Source organism: Macrobrachium nipponense, chromosome 9 (assembly GCF_015104395.2).
Source record: "Macrobrachium nipponense isolate FS-2020 chromosome 9, ASM1510439v2, whole genome shotgun sequence".
Classification (NCBI taxonomy): Eukaryota; Metazoa; Arthropoda; class Malacostraca; order Decapoda; family Palaemonidae; genus Macrobrachium; species Macrobrachium nipponense.
In genome coordinates, this window is record NC_061110.1 from 82,930,662 (window position 1) to 82,952,509 (window position 21,848).

Genomic DNA, 21,848 nt, shown 5'->3' on the forward strand with positions numbered 1-21,848 from the left:
ATATTATTATATTAAAGTATGTGCAAGATTGTATCAGTGTATCTGCATTTTCGTTAAACATTTTCATTCCATTTGTCATTTTATTCAATAAGGACTAAAATCTGTATCTGCTTGTCTTTATGTCTGTTTATCTCTGTTGATCTTTAGTGAAATTACTTTAGTTTAAGCCAAAGAAAATTTAATTAATTTACGTAAATAGCTAAATTATGCAAGAGTGCTAGCTTATGTCAATAATTGAGTGATATTCATTAGCAAAAGTTCTTAGTCGCTCTAAAGTGACTTTACCTGAGGCCTTTTTCATTATATTTCCCGTCTGACTTTTTTTTCTCTCTCCATTCAAATTCCATTTAAGACCTCTAAAAAAGTAAGATAGCTAGACCAAATTAACTTAATAATTCTCATATGACCTCCAGGCAAAGGATAATATATTTTCTTCGGTAGATATCTACTCGGCGCTAAACTAGGTTGATAAATCTCATTTCTCTATTCTCTGAAAGTATACTTTGATAGTGGCGTTAAAAAAAAAAAAAAAACGCAGATCTTCACTAGTACAAAATCTAAAGGGTTGTGCCCCAGACTTTTCTGCACTCAAATTGTGAACTATTTTCCTCTCTCGTTTTGGTAATTGCCGCTATCTCATCCCATTCAAGCTAACTTGTTTAATGATGTCCAAGTTATGTAAAAAATATTATATATATATTATATTTATGTATATGTATGTGTTCCTTTACACACACACACACACACACACATATATATATATATATATATATATATAGATATAATATATATATATATATATATATATATATATATATATAATATATATAGATATATACACTGTCAGTAGAATTTAATTTTCATCAAAAGAAATTTCATAAAGAAGTGCGCCTGCATATTTCAATATTTTCCTTTCCGTCATAAAAAGAAGTCCTCTCTCTCTCTCTATCTCGTCTCTCTCCTACTCTCTCTCTCTCTCAAAAAGGTCTCTCTCTCTCTCTCATTGTTCATGCAGGTTTTGTAGATGAATTATTATCTTAAAGCTGACGATATTCCTGCATCGAGAAATGATTTTCGTACCCAAGTGAGAGGGATCCTCGTGTGTACCCTGTTGATGGAGATTCTTCATTGTGATGGCAGCAGCCGTCCTTCAGGAATCGCCTCATTCCCGGTATTTAAACGGGTTGGAATTTTGGAGGCGGTGGATGAATTGAGCGTTGTTTTGTCTTTTTTTTTATATTTATATCGAATAAGCAGTGTGGTTATTATTATTATTATTATTATTATTATTATTATTATTATTATTATTATTATTATTATTATTATTATAGTTGTTATTGTTGTTGTTGGTGAAGAAATTGACATTGATGTCAGTTTAATTGTTTAATATAAAAATATTTATAAACATCTTATATATAATTTGAATATATACTTATATTGTCATCATTGTGATTTCTACACTATTTTAGTGATTCATTTGATTATGAGAGTAGGTATATATATATATATATATATATATATATATAATATATATATATATATATATATTATATATATATATATATATATATATATATATATATATATGTGTGTGTGTGTGTGTGCGTGTGTGTGTTTGTGTGTATATATATATTATATATATATATATATATATATATATATATATATATATATATATATATATATATATAGACGCAATACCACGGGAAATGATAGACAGTATCGCTTATTTATGAAGTCACGTGCATCTACTGTGATTTTTTAAGCATATATATATATATATATATATATATATATATATATATATATATATGATATATATATAATACTATATATATATCTATATATATATATATATATATATATATATATTTTGCTTATTTATTATTATTAGTGTTGTTATTTACTATTGTAGTTCCTACGAACCCGGTTTAGTTAAAGTTCACAAATTCCCTAAAGCAAGCTTTGTATTGCTTGAATGCACTAACGATACAAAGCTTCATGATTAAATGTTTCCATTCATCATGCAAGTACCTTCAAAAGATCCCAGTTATTACGTCGTGATTATTATTATTATTATTATTATTATTATTATTATTATTATTATTATTATTATTATTATTATTATAATTAATTATTTTCTCTTGTAGTTTCTATAACTCGCTTAGTTGAAGGTCTCAAGTTCCTTAAGTTAAGCTTTATATTGTCCCAAATAACATATATTAAGATTTATCTTGGTGTGTATTGCATTCAAGATACTAAACTTCAGTATCAAATGCTTCGGTTCAGCATGCAAATACATTCCGACATCTCCTCAGCTATTATTATTATTATTATATTATTATTATTATTATTATTATTATTATTATTATTTGCTCCTGTAGTTTCTATAACCCTCTTAGTTGAAATCCACAACTTCCCTAAAGCAAGCTTTGTATTGCCTCAAGGTGCTTGAGATACTAAGCATCACGAATAAATGCTTCCAATCAGCATTCGCATACCTTCAAAGCGTCTCCCCGGCTATTATTATTATTATTATTATTATTATTATTATTATTATTATTATTATTATTATTATTATTATTATTTGCGCCTGTAATTTCTTTACCCCGGCTTAGTTATAGCTCATAAATTCCCTAAAGCAAGCTTTGTATTGTGTCAAGTCACTCAAGATACCAAGGATCAGGAATAAATGCTTCGATTGAACATGCCCATCCCTTCAAAGCATCTCCCCTGATATTAGCGTCTCTTCCTCCCGCAGTAAATTGCCATCACATGATAATCTGAAGGCGTCATGTCCCACTTCTGAGTAGTAACATTTGCTGACTGTGTCATTAAAGGAGCTGACTTGAAGGAAAATAGATGGAGTCATGTGTGTTAAGTATCGTTAAATTACTAGTTTTACGGTTTTATGGGCAGTCAGTAAGGCTCTCTCTCTCTCTCTCTCTCTCTCTCTCTCTCTCTCTCTCTCTCTCTCTCTCGTGTGAGTGCATCTAGCTCAAAACTGTATACCGATGTTCCATCTCGAAGTGAAAGAAGGGGGACTAACGTGGGCGACCACTAAAAATTCACTGAGACTCTGGTGATCTAATCAGTTAAATATTTCTATAGATGTGAAGAGATGATGAGGGTCGCAGCGGCGACGCGGTTGGTTGGGAGATTTGAGAGAGAGACGTGCCGTTCCCTTCTTCGTCAAAACGTATACAATAAAAACTAGGAGGTACTTGACAATGTAATCCCCAATTATCTAACTGTTTTTTATCTCCTTTTATTTCTTATTTTGACTGCGTGTAACATCTTAATTACCTCGTTTATGATATAAGTTTGTAGTGAATCAATCCGAAATCTATAACTTCGAGTAATTGAGTGTTGTTACTATAAACCAATACCGGTAATTGAAATGTATATCGTTGATTTTGCTCGGTATAGAAGATCTTGGGTTCTATACAAAAGTACCTCGGTAGCCGGTGTCTGACACTTGTCTTTGATGTGGTTTTATAAAACACACACACACACTTCCGGATTTACTAGATCGAGGAAGGCTCCCGGGGTTCCATCCAGCAGTTCACCTACGGCTGCTGTTGGCTTCAAGAAATAAGGATACACGGCAATCCTACCACCACTATCTCCTTCACAGGGAAACAGGTGGATGTTAAATGTACAGCCAGCAACAAAACCGGTGTCGCCCACCCAAGCCTGGCTCGGAGAGCTCATGCCCTTCTTGCCCTGAAAGGTGGCGTTCGTTCAAACAACCAGTACATAGTTACAATGGTTCGAATGGGAGGAGGAAGGAAATTACGTAATCAGGTAAAGAAAGAAGAGAAGAGAGAGAGAGGAAAGGTAACGAAAGAAATGCATTCAGTTAATGGAGAGAGAGAGAGAGAGAGAGAGAGACAGAGAGAGAGCTTTTATTCCTGTTTAGTTATTCATCTGATAGATATATTCGAAACCTTCTGCTTTAAGAAATATGTTATCGTATATATTTTAGAAAATAATTATTATGAAATCTTATCACATCGTATTGTTTAAACCGTTATCATATTATCTATATGAAAAGCCTTAATTATTGTTGGAACCGATTATTCGTATTGATATTATTCAGACGGAAATATCCTTCTTTTTACATTATCCTCTAAGCAGCTCTCTCTCTCTCTCTCTCTCTCTCTCTCTCTCTCTCTCTCTCTCTCTCTCTCTCTCTGTCGTTCTGTCCTCCGCCTTATATCACTTGGATCCACTATTTGAATAATGGTAAATGTTTGATATGTTATTTAGAAATGGGCAAGGATCACAAAACTGTAAATGGCCGCTCTACCAACTTTTGCTTGGCTGCATCTATTTTTGTGTAGATTGACTGGACTATAATTATCTGTATTACCAATAATATACGAATCTGGCCACAAAGATGTTACACATCAGGTTTTGTAACCGTGGGTTGTATGAGTCATGAAAGCATCAATTTTGCAAGGGTATTATTTTATTAATTAATCTATGCTAAGAATACATTACTGGATATGATAATCTAGTACTACATGATTTGTATTTATGGCATAACTTAGTTGAGTTACCAGTATTTGAGTGTGATGGGCCACTTGGCTCCGCCCCTCGCAACCATCTAGGCTACTTATAAAGAAAGTATTTTAATTTGCTATATTTCTTATATTATATTATATTTATTATATTGTTTCCGAAACTCTTGGGGAAAATTAATTATGTGAAATGAAAAGCAGTGAATGTGTGCATCGGCGCATTAATATAATGATGGTGGGGTATACTATTAACATATTTAGTGTCTCAAATTATTGGGTGACAGTCTTTAGACCTGGGCAGATCAGACACGTCTTAGTTAACCAGTCCCCCACCCTTACTCCATGGCTCACACTTGCTCAGTGCTCACTCACTTAGCCTTTATATGTCGCTTCACCGCTGCAGTGGCTGATGTTCAACACACCTTGTTGGTGTTCCTCCTCCAAGCTATTCAAGAAACCTACCACTTTCGATATCTCCTGTTCATTCCGTCTTTTACATATCAATGTTTTTATTTTTGGTGATGAAGTCATTTTAAACATTTGGAAAATATAATGGCGTATGAAATACTGTCATCTGAGTATTAATTTACCTTCCAAAAAACATACACCAGAACGATTTCCTAATAACTGTTAGACCTTGAAACCCCGAACATAAGGTGCGGGGGTAGAATTAAATAACAAGATGGGGGTTAAAGGTGATGGGGACAGGAGATATCGGGTAACCTTAATGTAACGCTTGACGGGTGTCGCTTATCAACATTGATAAGATGGTGATAGTAATACCTTTATGGATAACAGTTAATATCAAGGATTCAAACTCGCCATGATGGCTGGCACATAGCGGTACAGTTTGGGGAAATGAAGTACAGAGAAAATAATTCTTTTACTCTCGAATAGTAAAATGAATTTTGAAGTAATTCACCGGACCTATCTTTAAATTACATTTCCCTGATATTACTGATTCCCAGAATTATATGATATTTCATTTAGAGGAGGTATCTCTCGTTCTATCTCAAAAGAAGCGGATGTAAATAGGTATGAAAACAACTTATTGTGTAGCTATTATTTTTTTAAGCATTGTCATTACCTAACGAGAACGCTAACGGTCAAGAACAAATATTAATTATATGTATGTATGTCCATATACATATATATAATTAATGTGTGTTTACACACATACGCATATATATGTGTGTGAGTATACATATATACACCTTTTTTGTCCATATCGGGAAATTCCTGCAATTGTACCTGGAGAATCTAGGCTGAGCTAATATATGCTATCATTAACAGATTAGGGAGGCAGCACTGGAGAAGTATTGTATGCAAATGCTTTTACATAAAACTACAGTAAAATGTTATAATTACGTAGGGAAAATAACCGAAAGCAATCCCTTGTATTTCACTTACATAAAATTAGAAGATATTTGTGGAAAGAGTTCAACTGAAATTAGGTAACATAGAGGGATTTTCCAAAAGGAATTAATAGAGACTAGTAAATATGCAAAAGACGGAAGAAATTTTAAGAATAATAAGATTGCACCACGAGACGCAACAAAATAAATCACTGCTACCGACATATATTTTGGTGGTAGCATAACTAATATGTCTACAAGGAAAAGGCACAATCATTTTACAGCAACAAAAACATCAGACACCCCTGGAATACCACCACGAACACCAAGTTCATTGCCATCTCGTTGACTGGTTAATGCCTTATCTTTGTTTGTTACCTTCCATACTAAAAATCTATGCCATATATCTCATCCGATCCTTATTCCACTTTGCTGACTTATTAACATGTCGTATATCATGTACATTTTTATAAATACCCCATTCATTGTCCTTCATATTTTGATGAAAATATCACAAACTAACCAAATCCAGTCCCAGAAAATTTCGATCTCAGAATAGGATATGGGGACTTTGCTGTGGTTTCTTCTTTCCCAAACAAACAGCCAATGTGCTGTATCCATCAACAGAACAGCGATTCAACAGTTTCTGAAGCACCACTAGGGCAACAGAATTTAATGGCTTCAAGCTTTTAGGACTACACTCTCTCCATCTGCCGGCCATAAATTGGAAGGTTGTTGGCTACCGCCGGGGTCCTTAGAGGGGTAAAATTAATGGCTGTCACTTCTCTAGACATAATGCTAGACCTGCTTTTGTATTACCTGAAAAGGAAAGGGTTAACGTGAAACTTCACTATTTATTGAAATTATATTAAAACAAAAGTACTTCAGAATTTGACGTCGGTAAGAAATGTAAGGTGACTTGAGGAAATGTGTGTTTGTCAAAGTCGATAAACAGGCAAACATTTAAAGGTTAACGGTAGATAACAAATAGGGAATAAGCGTGATATGAACACAAAAACTGGGATATGAATATGTGAAAAAGGAGAAAAACAAAATGGGGACAGACGGATTTTTGCCCATGTTTTGAGGATGAAATATGACTGGCGATGAAGCCTTTATATGGATAAAATTACACAAAATTTTGATGAATTATATCCTTCAGATTATTTAATCTTTACTATTTCAACTACGCATGAAACGCACACAGTCTCTCTTTTAGATTAGAATAAACACACACACATTATATATGTAATAATTACATCTATTAAATTTACAAGATCTGTAAATATAAACCCATGACCTGAGGTCATGGCATTAGGAGGGTTCTACGTGACCAAAGCAGACCTAGATTACGCTATGCGCTGTCTGCAGTAGCCTGATCTAGCTCAAAGCTTTGTCAACATTTTATGTTTATGATAACTTTGCACAACAACTTCCATGGGAAGCGGTTGACCTGTTAACCTACGCCGGAAACTTGTAACTTCCGAGCCGGCGGACTACGTATGTTTTTTTTATATGAATTGCTGAGATAGCTAATGTTCCGCTATCGACGCGATGCTTTAGAATGGCAGTTCAGCGCCAACCATCAAACATATCGGTCTTCCGACCGAGCTGCATCTCCTAGTATGGAGTTACAGAATAAAGTTGTTATCTTTGTTCAACTTGCCTGTTTGAATCATCTCCTTTAGTCAAGAAAGAACCACTCTACTAAGATATCCAAGGGAGATGAGAGGAACCAAAAATACTTACGAATGACAGTCGTAAGGAGAACACAAAAAGTCTATCGCCAAGCGATAAGACTTACATGTGGTGGCAGCGTATAACGAAGAATATAATTAACAAGACCCATATCAGCCGACCGAAGGTCTACAAGAACTAACTTCCACCTTCAACATCAAACTAAACAGAGGAAACGGGATCTTCAATCAACGCAACAGTTTATGAAGACGCAACTATGTCCTTCATCGAGAGGAATACAAGCATTTAACACCGACGTTTGAGCAACTGTTGTCACTTATCTTCGAGAATCTACACCGGACGAGAGCAGCATCGAACATCAACGGAAAGAAGAAAACAAACACAGGGAACATCACCCGATCACGAGCAAGGACGCAGAGTGTACAGCTAGACGCAGTAGTGCAAGGACGGAGGCTGTGACGTCATCAATCTTGGACTTCTCCACGCATCGTGCACCGAGAGAAGACCGTGACGTCATCACGACTTCCGACGCGAGACTTAGACAGGAACTGAGACGTCATCCCATGTCAACAATCCTTCGCAATATAATCTGGAGCTAAGTACCATTTTTATCTATTCAGGTCTTTTCCTCAGTGAAGTGTTGTTCATCAAGAGTCGATCATCCAGTATTCTGGGGGTGAGTTGTTCGCCATATTAATCTTCCTTCATTACAGAATCAATCTTCAACTACGAGTTCTCGCCCGCAGATTAATTTTTTTTTCTCTTCTCGTTGTTATTAACCGTTTCTTGCAGGAATTCTCCGTATAATATTTTATCATATTATTGTATTTTTGTATCTTTTGGGGGATTTTCCTATTATTATAACACACTTATACAGTACATTGCTTATGCGTTTACGTAGTGGTCGAGTGTACTCTTATAGATATTTTGATAGGATTGCAAGGAATAGAGGTGATAAGAAAAAAGTGAAAGTCGAAATGGCAACTACTCCGGCTGGCAACCCCAATGTGGTGACTCTCGTTAGCGCGAGGTCAGCGATTGTCCCTTTTCAAGGTCGGGTCAATGGGTTCCTGCCTCAAAATGTTGAGGCATGGATCTCATCTGTAGACGCTCATTTAAAAGCAAAAAGCATCACAGACCCAGCAGTACAATTACAGGAGGCCAAGAGCTTCATTGACTTTGCAAAAGGTGACGCAAGTGCGTATCTAAGGGGGGTTTCTTTCCAAGAGGCGCTTACATGGGACGAGTTCAAAATTAGATTACGTGCCGTGTATGGGGGTGAAGAGGCTTTAGATGTAGTATTGGCATTGAGAAATATCCTTAACCAAGCCTCCATGACTCAGCTCAATGTTTGTCGAGCGGGCGGCGCTAATTGCCGACCGGCTAAATGAATATCAGGATAGTTTAAGTAACTCCGGGTGGGTTGCGGGTGCTAAAATCAAAGTGAAAGATTATATCCGTTTGATCTACCTTACGTCTATCACTGCAATGTTGCCTGAAGCGTTAGTACGGTGTTTTGATAAAAAATTGCAGCCCGACAGTACGGAATTAGATGTGTATAAACAAATCAAAAAACACATGTCTAAATGTACCGACCTAGATCCTTCGCTCATTCAAGTTTTTGCAAAAAATGAGAACAAGCCACAACAAGTAAATGTGGTACATAATAATAATCAAGTTGCAGGGATGGTTTGTTATAACTGTAAACGACCAGGTCACATGATTTCAGACTGTCGGACGCGTTTTTGTTCAATACACAATAGTTCAACTCATTCATATAACCGTTGCTACTCGAGGAATCAACAGCAGAATGCTACAAACACGCAACCAGTTGCCAGTGAAAATAAAAAGAAGGGTCCTCAGTACTATAAGAAGAAACAACCAAACGGAAATTCTGCACAACAGCAGAAACAAACAAATCGTGCTTCAGGTACCTCTGTTCCTGGGCCGTCTAGCCAGAACTCGCAAGGGCAAGCGAATTTTCAAGGTGTGATAAACAAAACAAATACCACGTAGTTCACTCCAAGGGGGGAGAGGGCGATGTTGGGTCATCAATATCAACATCTTTTGTATCAAATAATCAGTTTAATCATTTATCAGATCATTGTGAGACAATTGATTTTCCTATGAAACACACGGCCGAATCAAAAAAATCTGTGCAGGTTCCCGTAGATTTGCAACAAATTCATGCAATTATTAGTCAAGACGAGTTGCGACCAACCTTACATGCAGTAAATTTGGACCATAAGTCATTCACTTTATTCTTTGATTCTGGTAGTCCACGTAATATCATGGATTTAAGAACTCATCATTTACTCTTTTCAAATTTCCCTATAGAAAAGTCCGGAATAAGGCTCTCAGGCATTGGGAATAATGAATTAAATGTTGTGGGCGTAACTCATGTACAGTACAAGGTCGGTAAGCGCACGTTTGCTGATACCTTTGTCGTTGTACAAAACATTAATATGTATCCCGCAGTAATTATCGGATACCCGTCTATGGGCACTCAAAATATTATCTTAGCACCTGCAAAACACGGCGTGTATATCAAAGGGAAATTCTATAGGTCTTCTAATACCCTAAAATCAGTTTTAGATAATAAAGAGACAGACAGAGTTGTCACTTACATTACGGAACCAATCACCTGTCTCATGAACCAAGAAATAATACAGGCAACCCAACAGAACTCTCGCTCACCCGTAATATCAGCTTGCACGCAAACTCTCGAGCCTAACGTAACTTCAAATAATATTAGTGCGTGTAAAGAGAACCTTGCCAGGATCTGAAACATTAATCCTTTCCGAAACTCTGAGAACACACGGATTATCCGTCACACAAGCCATTTATACAGTCGGCTCACAACAACAATGTAACATCGAAGTCTGTAATCATTTGAATACCACTTTAGTAATCCACAAAAATCAACATATCTTGGATGCCGAAGTTTATAAACATCGCATTCTTACCGTAGCTGAGATAAATCACGCTCAATCAGTTGCGGATGAACCCCTTTTGCAATCTATAAAGAACAAAATCAATAAGGACATTCAAGAAGAAGAAATTCAGCAGAAATTTTTGAATCTTTTAACTAAATATCATGATGTTTTTTCCACTACGCTTAGGAAAACAAAAACGGATGTCATCGAGCATCAAATAAGGCTCAAGGACAAACAGAAAGTAATCTATGTACCTTCGTACCGACTTCCTATGAAATTTCAGAATGAGATAACAGAGGAAGTAGGTAAAATGTTAAAAGAAGGAGTCATTAGGAAATCAAACAGCCCTTATAATTTTCCGTTAATAGTAGTACCGAAAAAAGATCGAACTTGGCGGATATGCGTAGATTTTCGTCGTTTAAATGAAGAAACAATCCCTGACAGATTCCCAGTACCATGTACCGATGATATCCTATCCTTACTAGGCCAGAATAAATTATTTTCACAAGCCTAGACTTACTAAAAGGATTTCATCAGATTCCGTTGGAACAAGAGAGTATCCCATACACTGCCTTCAGCACAGCCAGGGGACATTATGAATTTTTGCGTATGCCTTTTGGTTTACGTTGTGCTCCTATAACTTTTACTCGTATGATAAACATCGTGTTTGGAGACTTGTTAGGAGATATCCTACATGCCTACATGGACGACCTAGTAATCTTTTCCAACACATTAGAAGAACATTTACGTAAATTGGAGTTAGTGCTACAAAGATTAAGGCAGCATAAATTAAGGGTAAAGATAAGTAAGTGTGAATTTTTAAAACAGAACTAGTCTATCTAGGTTTCACGGTTTCTAGTGAAGGTCTTAAAGTCATCCATGATAAGGTGTCGGCTATCCGTAACTTTCCGATACCTACTAACGTCAAGGGAATACAGCAATTTTTAGGATGTAGCGGCTACTATCGCCGCTTCATCCGCAACTACTCAATCATAGCCGCTCCCCTAACCGATCTTATAAAAAAAGGCGTAGATTTCGTATGGTCTGAAATTCATCAACAGGCGTTCGATAAATTGAAAGATGAACTGTGTAGTTCTCCTATCTTGAAATTTTCCTGACTTCGGTAAGGAATTTTTCATAGCAACAGATGCCTCAGACCTAGGAGTAGGTGGGGTATTGCTTCAACAATATGATAAACAGTTTTTTCCCTATAGCTTTTTTATTCACGTAAACTGAGACCTTCCGAAAGTAAATATGCAGTAATAGACAAGGAAGGGCTCGCTATTGTTAATTCACTCGTGCACTTTAAATTCATAATATACGGTTACCCCGTCAAGGTTCTCACTGATCATAAGCCCCTAACCGACTTCTTTAAAGGCTTTAGTCACAGCCCCAAGCGAACTCGGTGGCACATGATCATTCAGGACTTTGGCGCGAGGATCGGGTATTTACCTGGGAAAGCAAATATCATTGCTGACGCATTATCACGCAACCCCTCTTCATCTTGTACCGAGCCATTAGCTGAATTAATAGATATCTCAACCTCCACGCCCATTGTTAAAACTATATCTGAACAGGAAGATCTGGGCTGGAGTGCTGAACTATTACAGACGGAACAAAGAAAAGATCCGCAAATAGAAAAAATCATCATTGCGTTAAACGGAAATCCGAAGGGAAAAAGGAATACCTAAAGTATAAGCAGCAGAATTATATCCTACAGGACAATATCCTGTGTAGATCCGTGACGAGGAAAACCCGCAACACACCGCAGTTGAATAACAACCAGGTGTGGTGCCTATCTCACTCTTACCCACTGTCTTAAAGTGGTTGCATGAAAATCCACTGCACGGACACCCGGGTTATACCTTGATGTCACAGAAAGCCAAATCCTTATTTTTTATTGGCATACGATGCTTACAGATATAAAAAAACACATAGCAAATTGTCGCACTTGTCAAGAATACAAAGGGCACACGAAGACACCTGTCAGCCTAGGGGCTTACCCCGTGCCAAATCAACCCTTTGAAAGAGTACATTTAGATTTATTAACAGGATTTTACGAGTCAGACAGAGGAAATAAGCACCTCCTAGTAATTATAGACGCTTTGACTCGATATACAGAACTTATAGCGCTTATAAACAAAAACCGCGGTTGAGTGCGCTAGGAAGTTTTACGAGTGCTACATTGTAAAACATGGAATTTCCACACATCATTATCTCAGACTCGGGCGGGGAGTTCAATAATCATTTCCTTAACTCCTTGTGCGAATTCCTTTGTATAAAGAAAATCAATACCATGATCTATCACCCAGAGTCTAATGGGCTAGTGGAAAGGGCAAATCGTAAGGTTTTAAACATTTTAAGGGTCACCTTAGGGGGGGCAGACCCCAACTGGGACATTGCCATACCTGCGGTACTAAGCACACTTAATCACTCGTATCATGTGTCTATTAAAATGACACCGCACGAGGCACTGTACGGTATCCCGGCCCGAACGCCTTTCCACATCTTAAAGCCTACAACTAATTTATCAAATCCTCTAAAGGATGTTATGGATGCAAGCATAAGTCGATATAATATAATTCGTAAGAATTTAGAAGAAGCACAAATCATAATGAAAAAAAATCATGATAAAATAGCTAAGCCAACTAGAACATATGCCGTGGGCGATCAGGTATACATACAAGTATACGTACGTAAAGGTTTAAATTATAAACTGACACCTAAGTTTGAAGGCCCGTTTAAAACATTTTAGAAAATTTAACGGCCAATAGAGTTAGGGTTCAAAATGTATCCAAACCCACTGATGTGAGAATAGTCCCATTGGCACATATCAGAATCTAAAGAAAGGTAGATGGAGTGAGGGAAAAAATGGTTGTATTTATGAAACTTGTATAATAATTTATATATATATATCTATCAATCATATTGTAAACCTATTCTTTTACGCGAGTTATTACATATGTTTTACTCATTGCAGGTTTCAAAAATGAATCTGTTATTGTTAGGAGTGATATTGTGTATTCAGACATCTTTGTTGTATGGAAAGAGCGCTAGGACGAAAGAAATAGAATTTAATCATGGCTCGATTATCGAGAGAATAGATGATGTATTCATCGTGTCAAGTAATATTGTTATAGAAGTAGATATGCATGCGATTTTCTTGCCTGAAGATGACGTCCTTAACTTAAAGAATGACCTGATGAGGTTTGGTATTTCCCTTAAGGAAATGCACGAACGTAATTTTCATGCTAACTCAGAGATTTCGGTAGCTCAAACACTAAGCGTCGCGGAAATGTTGTCTTATGACATACAAAATAAAACCGCCGAGGCAGAAGAACTCGCTCGTGACCTGCTGATGTGGTCTGTGCGGCACAATACTCTTGAACGCCGCAACCCGCTTATTCTGGCTGGACTAAACATCTTAGGATCAGTTGCGAATCTAGGCTTAGGAATCTCAAATCGCCTTAAGATAAATAATCAAAATAAAAGAATTGAGTTTTTGCAACACAAAACAGAACTGGCTTTATCTGAACTTCGCAGCCAGTTATCTTCGATCAATCAAATAATGAGTATCGTTAATGAACATTCAAATAATATCGATCAGGTCATGGAAGTTCAACATTTGCTGGCTACGTTAGCTTACTATAGTTCGAAAATAGATCATATCCGTGTGAAAATATCACATTTTATTGAAAAGTCAAAGGATTACGTAGAAGCAATTACGTTAGCAACAAAGGGTGTGTTATCTCCTCACCTCATGCCTATTAAAGATCTGACGTTAACTTTGGAAAACGGACGGGAGAAGCTAGGTTATATTCCTTTATTAGATGCCCATAAAGTAGAGTTCTATTATAGCCTAATATCAGTCAGCGTTGAAAATTATAGAATTATGATCACAATTCCTTTTGATTCTTCCGATGCTTGGCAATCATAACAAAATAGCACCGTTTCCTACTTTCATGACGAATAACTCAAATCCAGTAATATCCAATTTAACGGGGCATGTACTGATTTCTTCTGATAAGAAATCATTTACAATCATTAAAGACTTTAGATAAACTCACTCACTGTTCAGAAGCCATGAATAATAAAATTTGTACAGCTGACTCTTTTGAATTCTATCCTATATCAACGGATTCATGTGAGTTAGACATAGTGCTAAACGGCTCTCTCTCTCATACAAGCGAAGGTTGTCTGGGGAAACTTTATCCCTTTTACGGTAATAAATTCAATTACAGGATGAATAATGGTTCTCCGGATCCGTTATGATAAGGCGGATTCGACGTCGTGTGTCCGGACGGTACCACCGCCCATGCCCCTATCTTCGTAGCAGCCGATGGTTGTACGGGACATCTACAAACTACAACGTCAGAGTGGTCAACACGATAATACGTGAGAAGGCGTATTTCGCGAACTACACGTTGGCTTCCACAATCATCCCGTCACTACCTCTACCATACAACGCGCGAGTAGCTCATCGTTTGACGCAACTGGCTGAGATGACCCACGCGTCATCGACTTATGCAGGTGGAGAAAATCTTCGCTACTACATTCTGCTAGCCGGTTGTTCAGCGTGACGGCCATATTGGTTATCGCCGTCAACATCTTTGCTTGGCGTAGGCTGAGGCGTAAACAGAAGGATCTCCAAGGGAACGTATTGGCCCGTCTAGATGACGTACCCGTTAAACTCAAGTCGTTTGCGTTTAGGGCCGCCTGAACCTGGCCACTTCAGTTCGTGCCTAGGGAATTGTCTGGAATTGTGTTGTGTGTGAAAAGCGGTCCGTATGCTGGCAAAAAATGTAGGACAAAAGAAACTCACGCCTTTGCATTTGAACAGTTAAAGTATCTCCAGGGCGCCTAATAAAGCATTATAGCCCAATATTATACATTAATATTCCTAAAGGTATTTTTCGGGCACCTAATAAAATATATCACCCGCCCTATATATTGCTTTTCTGCAGATTTCCATAGTTATACTATTATACCATTGCTACAATTATATTTATCTATTACAAAGAGTGTCAAGTACTCTTTAACAATTATCCATGATCATGCTATAATCATTATTTAGTAACCATTATTCTTAATCAGGTTACCTGTTATCATATTTAATCATGTATACATGTTTTGATTTTTACCTTTTTATTATTTTTGGGGTACCTAATCATTATTATTACCAAACATGGATCTATATTTTCCATGCATTTATCTTTGTTTATGAATATGTCAACAAGGGTATGTAACAGAACCTTTTTATGCATTTAATCACTTATTATGTTATACCTAGACGTATGTTACGAGCACGCTCCTATGAACAATGTTTAAAGTAATTTTTTTTTGTTATTCAAGGCTTGAATAGGTAGCAGTCCGAGCCTAATGTAATAATTACATCTATTAAATTTACAAGATCTGTAAATATAAACCCATGACCTGAGGTCATGGCATTAGGAGGTTCTACGTGACCAAAGCAGACCTAGATTACGCTATGCGCTGTCTGCAGTAGCCTGATCTAGCTCAAAGCTTTGTCAACATTTTATGTTTATGATAACTTTGCACAACAACTTCCATGGGAAGCGGTTGACCTGTTAACCTACGCCGGAAACTTGTAACTTCCGAGCCGGCGGACTACGTATGTTTTTTTTTATATGAATTGCTGAGATAGCTAATGTTCCGCTATCGACGCGATGCTTTAGAATGGCAGTTCCGCGCCAACCATCAAACATATCGGTCTTCCGACCGAGCTGCATCTCCTAGTATGGAGTTACAGAATAAAGTTGTTATCTTTGTTCAACTTGCCTGTTTGAATCATCTCCTTTAGTCAAGAAAGAACCACTCTACTAAGATATCCAAGGGAGATGAGAGGAACCAAAAATACTTACGAATGACAGTCGTAAGGAGAACACAAAAAGTCTATCGCCAAGCGATAAGACTTAGATATACATATACATATACATATGTGTATATATATATATATATATATATATAATATATATATTATATATATATATCTATATATATATATAGATATATATATAAATATATATATATATATATATATATATATATATATATATATATATATAAATATATATATATATATATATATATATATTATATATATATATATTTGTGTCTGTGTATAGATTCAATCTCAGTTATCTTATAGGTAGATTATTTAAATATTTAATTAGGTATGTGTGTATGTGCATACACATATATATATGTATGTATATATATACGTATATATCACGTGTATATATATATATATATATATATATATATATATATGTATATATATATATATATATATAGTCATATAATATCAAATAAACATTAAATATTAAGTTATCATAATATTGCCAAGATTAAATTTACAATCCCTTTGGATTCCAAAACATATAGTCAAGGGAATTTAGATGCAACTAATCTGACAAGGAGTCAAGCCCATTTATGCCTATATGAGTAGGTAAAAATGACAAAGGTCCTAATCTATTTGAGTGCAAGTTATTCTTAAGAAATGAGGAATTCTATATTAACTGGTTATTTATTATTATTATTTGGTTTAATAAAAAGCTTATGTGTTACTTACATACTATAGAGTGTATGTACAGCCAGTAACAAAATCGGCGTCGCCCCGCCAAACCTGGCTTGGAGAGATCATGCCCTTCTTTCCCTGAAAGGTGGCCCATGTTCAGACAACCAGTACATAGTTAGAATGGTTCGAATGGGAGGAGGAGCGAAATTACGGTAATCGGCAAAGAAATGCAGTAATGAATGAAATATGTTTGGACAAAGAGATAAGAAAAGAGAAGAGAGAGAGAGAGAGAAAGAGAAATAGAGTATGAGGAATGGTAATGAAAGAAATGCATACAGTGTCCCGAGAGAGAGAGAGAGAGAGAGAGAGAGAGAGAGAGAGAGGGATTGAGCTTTTATTCCTGTTTAGTTATTAATCAAATGGATATATTTGAGATCTTCTGCTTTAAGAAATGTTATCGGATATATTTTGGAAAATAATAATTATGGATTCTTATCTCATCGTATTGTTGTAAATCATTATATTTTCTATATAAAATATTATTGGAACTGATTATTCATATTAATATTATTCAGACGAAAATGTCCTTCTTTTTCATTATCCTGTAGCAGCTGTATTCTCTCTCTCTCTCTCTCTCTCTCTCTCTCTCTCTCTCTCTCTCTCTCTCTCTCTCTCTCTGCACGTTTGACGGCAATGATGCCTTACTGCTGGGATATCATCACAGGGCCAAATCATTGCAGAAGGGTTTTGTTTAAACAGCAGTGAGCGCCTTCCCTCTGCTCATTGGCACTGCTCACCATAACAACACTTCTTAGAATTCCTTGAAACAGGTTTCCATTTGTAGTTCGTCTTCCGGAGGATCCCTGTTATCGCCTCTGAGAGAGAGAGAGGTCCGCTTCAGGTTCGATATGAAATAAAAAAAAAAAAATTTCAACACCAACAGTTGAAACTGGGGATACGAATATAGAAAGAAACACTAACAAGACAAAGGTTTATTTACAAGCTTACTAACAAAGGTAAATGCAGAATGGTATCTCCTATTTACATAAAAAGGCAAAATCTTACACTGCATGAACTGGGGGAACAGTGAGGTAATTCAAATACTTGCTGGTTAGTTTTGCGACTCGAAGCGATGGCTTCACAAAAGGAGACCTGCGATTGCCGACGTCTTCTTGACTCCGTATTGCAGAAAATAATGTCTACTCTTGATACTTGAGGGGCAGGAACTTCCCAAAACCTCTAGCAGAACGTCGCTTCTCTGAAGTCTCCCCTAACATCGAAATAACTCAGTCGTCCACTCCTGAAGATGGCTTGACCAAAATTCGACCAAACTCTCTCGAGTGACTTTTCTTCTGATCCTTCGTCGGTTCCTTTTTCTCTTATCTCTCTCGGATGATCTCTGCTGCTGCTGATCTCTCACTGATAATCTGATCTGTGGCTCTTACTGAGGATATCTCTCTGTGACTAACTGATGATCTCTCTCTCTCCTACTTCGTCCGTCGTATTTATACGGCATCCTGGGGGCGGGGCCTACGGCGAGTGTCACAGACTCCCGAGATTACCGGAACTTCTCCGAAGAATCTAGACGAGGTATTGCATCAGAAATCGTGGCGTTTCTCACGTCACGTCGGCACCTGACGAGTTCCACAACACTCCTGCCGATTCTAGAACCATCATAAGAACAGGCACCTCCAACAACAAGCGCGAATGCCTACGTGCTGCAGAACTTCTCGAAGATGCGTTGTCCTTTCCTTCATCTTCCTTTGCTATAAAGCAATTACCGTTACAATCCCTCAAATGAACATTGACAATTTCACCTTGCACAAAATCGGTTTATTGATGATCTTCTAATAGCTTCTTTCTCATTTTGCTTGATCTTCTTTTGTCTCTTTGGAAATCAGAGTTTTTCTGTTCCTATCGATGTTCTTGCTATCCTTTCGTTTGACTTCTCTTTGGTTTATCTCGCTTTCCTCCGGCTCCTCTCATTTCCGCTTCCAGGACTCCTTCGTGTATCCAGTCTTCCTTTATTTCTTGTTTCCTTGTATCTCTTCTCTGCAGACCTTCATGCATCCTTTTACTGCTTTCTCTCAGCCCTTCTGTCAGCCCTCCTCCTCCTTCTCAGTATCTACAACTAATGCCATCTTTATTCCTTCTTAGTACTTATAGGAACGTTCTTTTTGACCTTTCGCCTTCCTGGAGCTTCCTGTTCTCTGTCTTTTCTAAGTGAGCAGTTATGCCGTGTTTGGCATTCTCAGGATTCTTTTTTAACTCCTCCATATGTATTCCGTCCTGCACCTACAAGAGTAGCCTATCTCTTCCATCTGCTTCTGAAATTTTTCTTAACTCTCTCTCTCTCTCTCTCTCTCTCTCTCTCTCTCTCTCTCTCTCTCTCTCTCTCCTTGCGCTTTTAACGGCATGATGCCTCACTGCTGGGGTGTCATAACAGGGCCAAATCATTGCAGAGGGGTTTTGATTAGCCAGCAATGAGCGCCTTCCCTCTGCTCATTGGCACTGCTCACCAAAAAAAAAAAAAAAATACTGTAGTTCTTGAAGTATCGCCCCAACTCTGAATTTATATATATTCAGAATTTCTGAATATATATAAGTTTAGAATTTCCTGACATGGTGCTGTATGCTTTTCAACTTCATTTTGAACAATAACTTGTTTCTGGACGGTCCTCTGACAGCTTGTACTGTACTAGTTCTTTAAGCTTCGTATTGCTCCATCTCTGAATTTATATATATTCAAAATATCTGAATATATATAAATTTAGAATTTCCTGACATGGTGTTATATGCTTTTCAACTTTTTTTGAACAATAACTTGTTTCTGGACGGTCCTCTGACAGATTGTACTGTAGTTCTTGAAGCTTCGCATTGCTCCAACTCTGAATTTATATATATTCAAAATTTCTGAATATATGTAAATTTAGAATATCCTGACATGGTGCTATAAGCTTTTCAACTTCTTTTTGAACAATAACTAGTTTGTGGACGGTCCTCTGACAGCTTGTACTGTAGTTCTTGAAGCTTCGTATTGCTCCAACTCTAAATTTATCTATATTCAAAATTTTGAATGTATATAAATTTAGAATTTCTTGACATGGTGTTATATGCTTTTCAACTTCTTTTTGAAAACTTGTGTTTGATGGTAGACTCTCTCGTAGAGGGTGAGGAAAAGAGCTTGAAGCGAAAGGTTGGTTTGAGAATCTGCCAGAGGCTTCGACTCGTCTCTTCTCGATTTCGAAGTCTTCCTCCTGCCTTGGAGTCAGACGGAGAAAGTGTGTTCGTTCGTTCGTCCTCTTTCATGTGTGTCTTGAAGGATGCTTTCCCGTTGGGATTCTTGAGTACTTGGGAAGCCTTTCATCCTCTTGACCTTAAGGTCACTCTGGAGTCGACGCTTTTCCTTCGTGAGGTCTTCCACTTCCTTCAGCAGGCGCTAGAACCTGAGCTCGAGGTCTTTCCTCTCGGATTCGCGCTGCCTCGGTCCCGTCATTTTGTTTCTGGATGAGCCTCGCCATCCGCGATGCTTATTCAGTCCTGAGCTGCTGGCTTTCTCCTTCTGTCGTAAGAGTTTCTCAGACCTTTGAAGCTGGCAGTTTGCCTGTGCTAACTGGACAGACAGATCCCTCACATAATGCATCGTTTTTTTACCCAATTTACTTTGTGTTGTACTTCATCTGGTGATTTTCTTCTGTGATTTTCAGGATTTTGTTTTCCAGCTGTTGTTCGTCCATCTTTATCGTTGTCCTTCTTCAGAAACAACGTTTCAGCCTCGAGCGAGTGGGCCCTCTCTCACCATGCCTGCTGTTGCAACACCTCATGAGTGATCTGTCTAACGCCTTCATAGTAGTCGACCTCTGCTGCAACTGACGATTTATTATGTCAAGTTCACCTGCTGGATGGTGTCTCGCAATGCCTCAATTCTCTGGCCAGTTCCTTTTCCTTGGGCTCTTCAGCTCCATCATCAGAGATCTACATCCTCACCAGTGAATAGGCCGCTACAGCAAACAAGATGACTATTCCTGTGTCAGACTTCTCTCATATCACGCTTATTCCCTATTTGTTGTCTCCCGTTAACCATTACATGTTTGCCTGTTTATCGACTTTGACAAGCACACATTTCCTCAAGCCACCTTACATTTCTTACCGAGGTCAAATTTGGAAGTAATTTTGTTTTAATATAATTTCAATAAATAGAACTTCACGTTAACCCTTTCCTTTTCAAGTAATACAAAAGCAGGTCTAGCATTATGTCTAGAGAAGTGACAGCCATTAATTTTACCCCTCTAAGGGCCCCGGCGGTAGCCAACAACCTTCCAATTTATGGCCGGCAGATGGAGAGAGTGTAGTCCTAAAAGCTTGAAGCCATTAAATTCTGTTGCCCTACTATGAGATTCAGGGTCTCTGTAACACGGTTTTTTGGACTTTGCTCCTTGTCAAAGCATCGGATGTAGCTGAAAGTTGACATATGTATATTTTACAACCACACACAAATTTTGTCAGCATTATCAATAACCTAAACCCGATAGTTTTAATTTTTATAGAGTAAAAATGATACAGCCGACGCCATGGCCAATGATTACGAGCCAAGAGTCGAAAAACATTCATTACGTAAGCAAGGTAAACAAACACCTCTTGACTAAATGTTGCCCCGCCCATCCACCAGACAGAAATTCCATTGGCTCTGAGAAACCCAAAGACTTTATGAATGGCGGAACGATACATAGTGCTAGCGTAGTAATACTATTGTAGCAGTAGTGCCGCAACAGTATAGCAATATACATGAATTAAA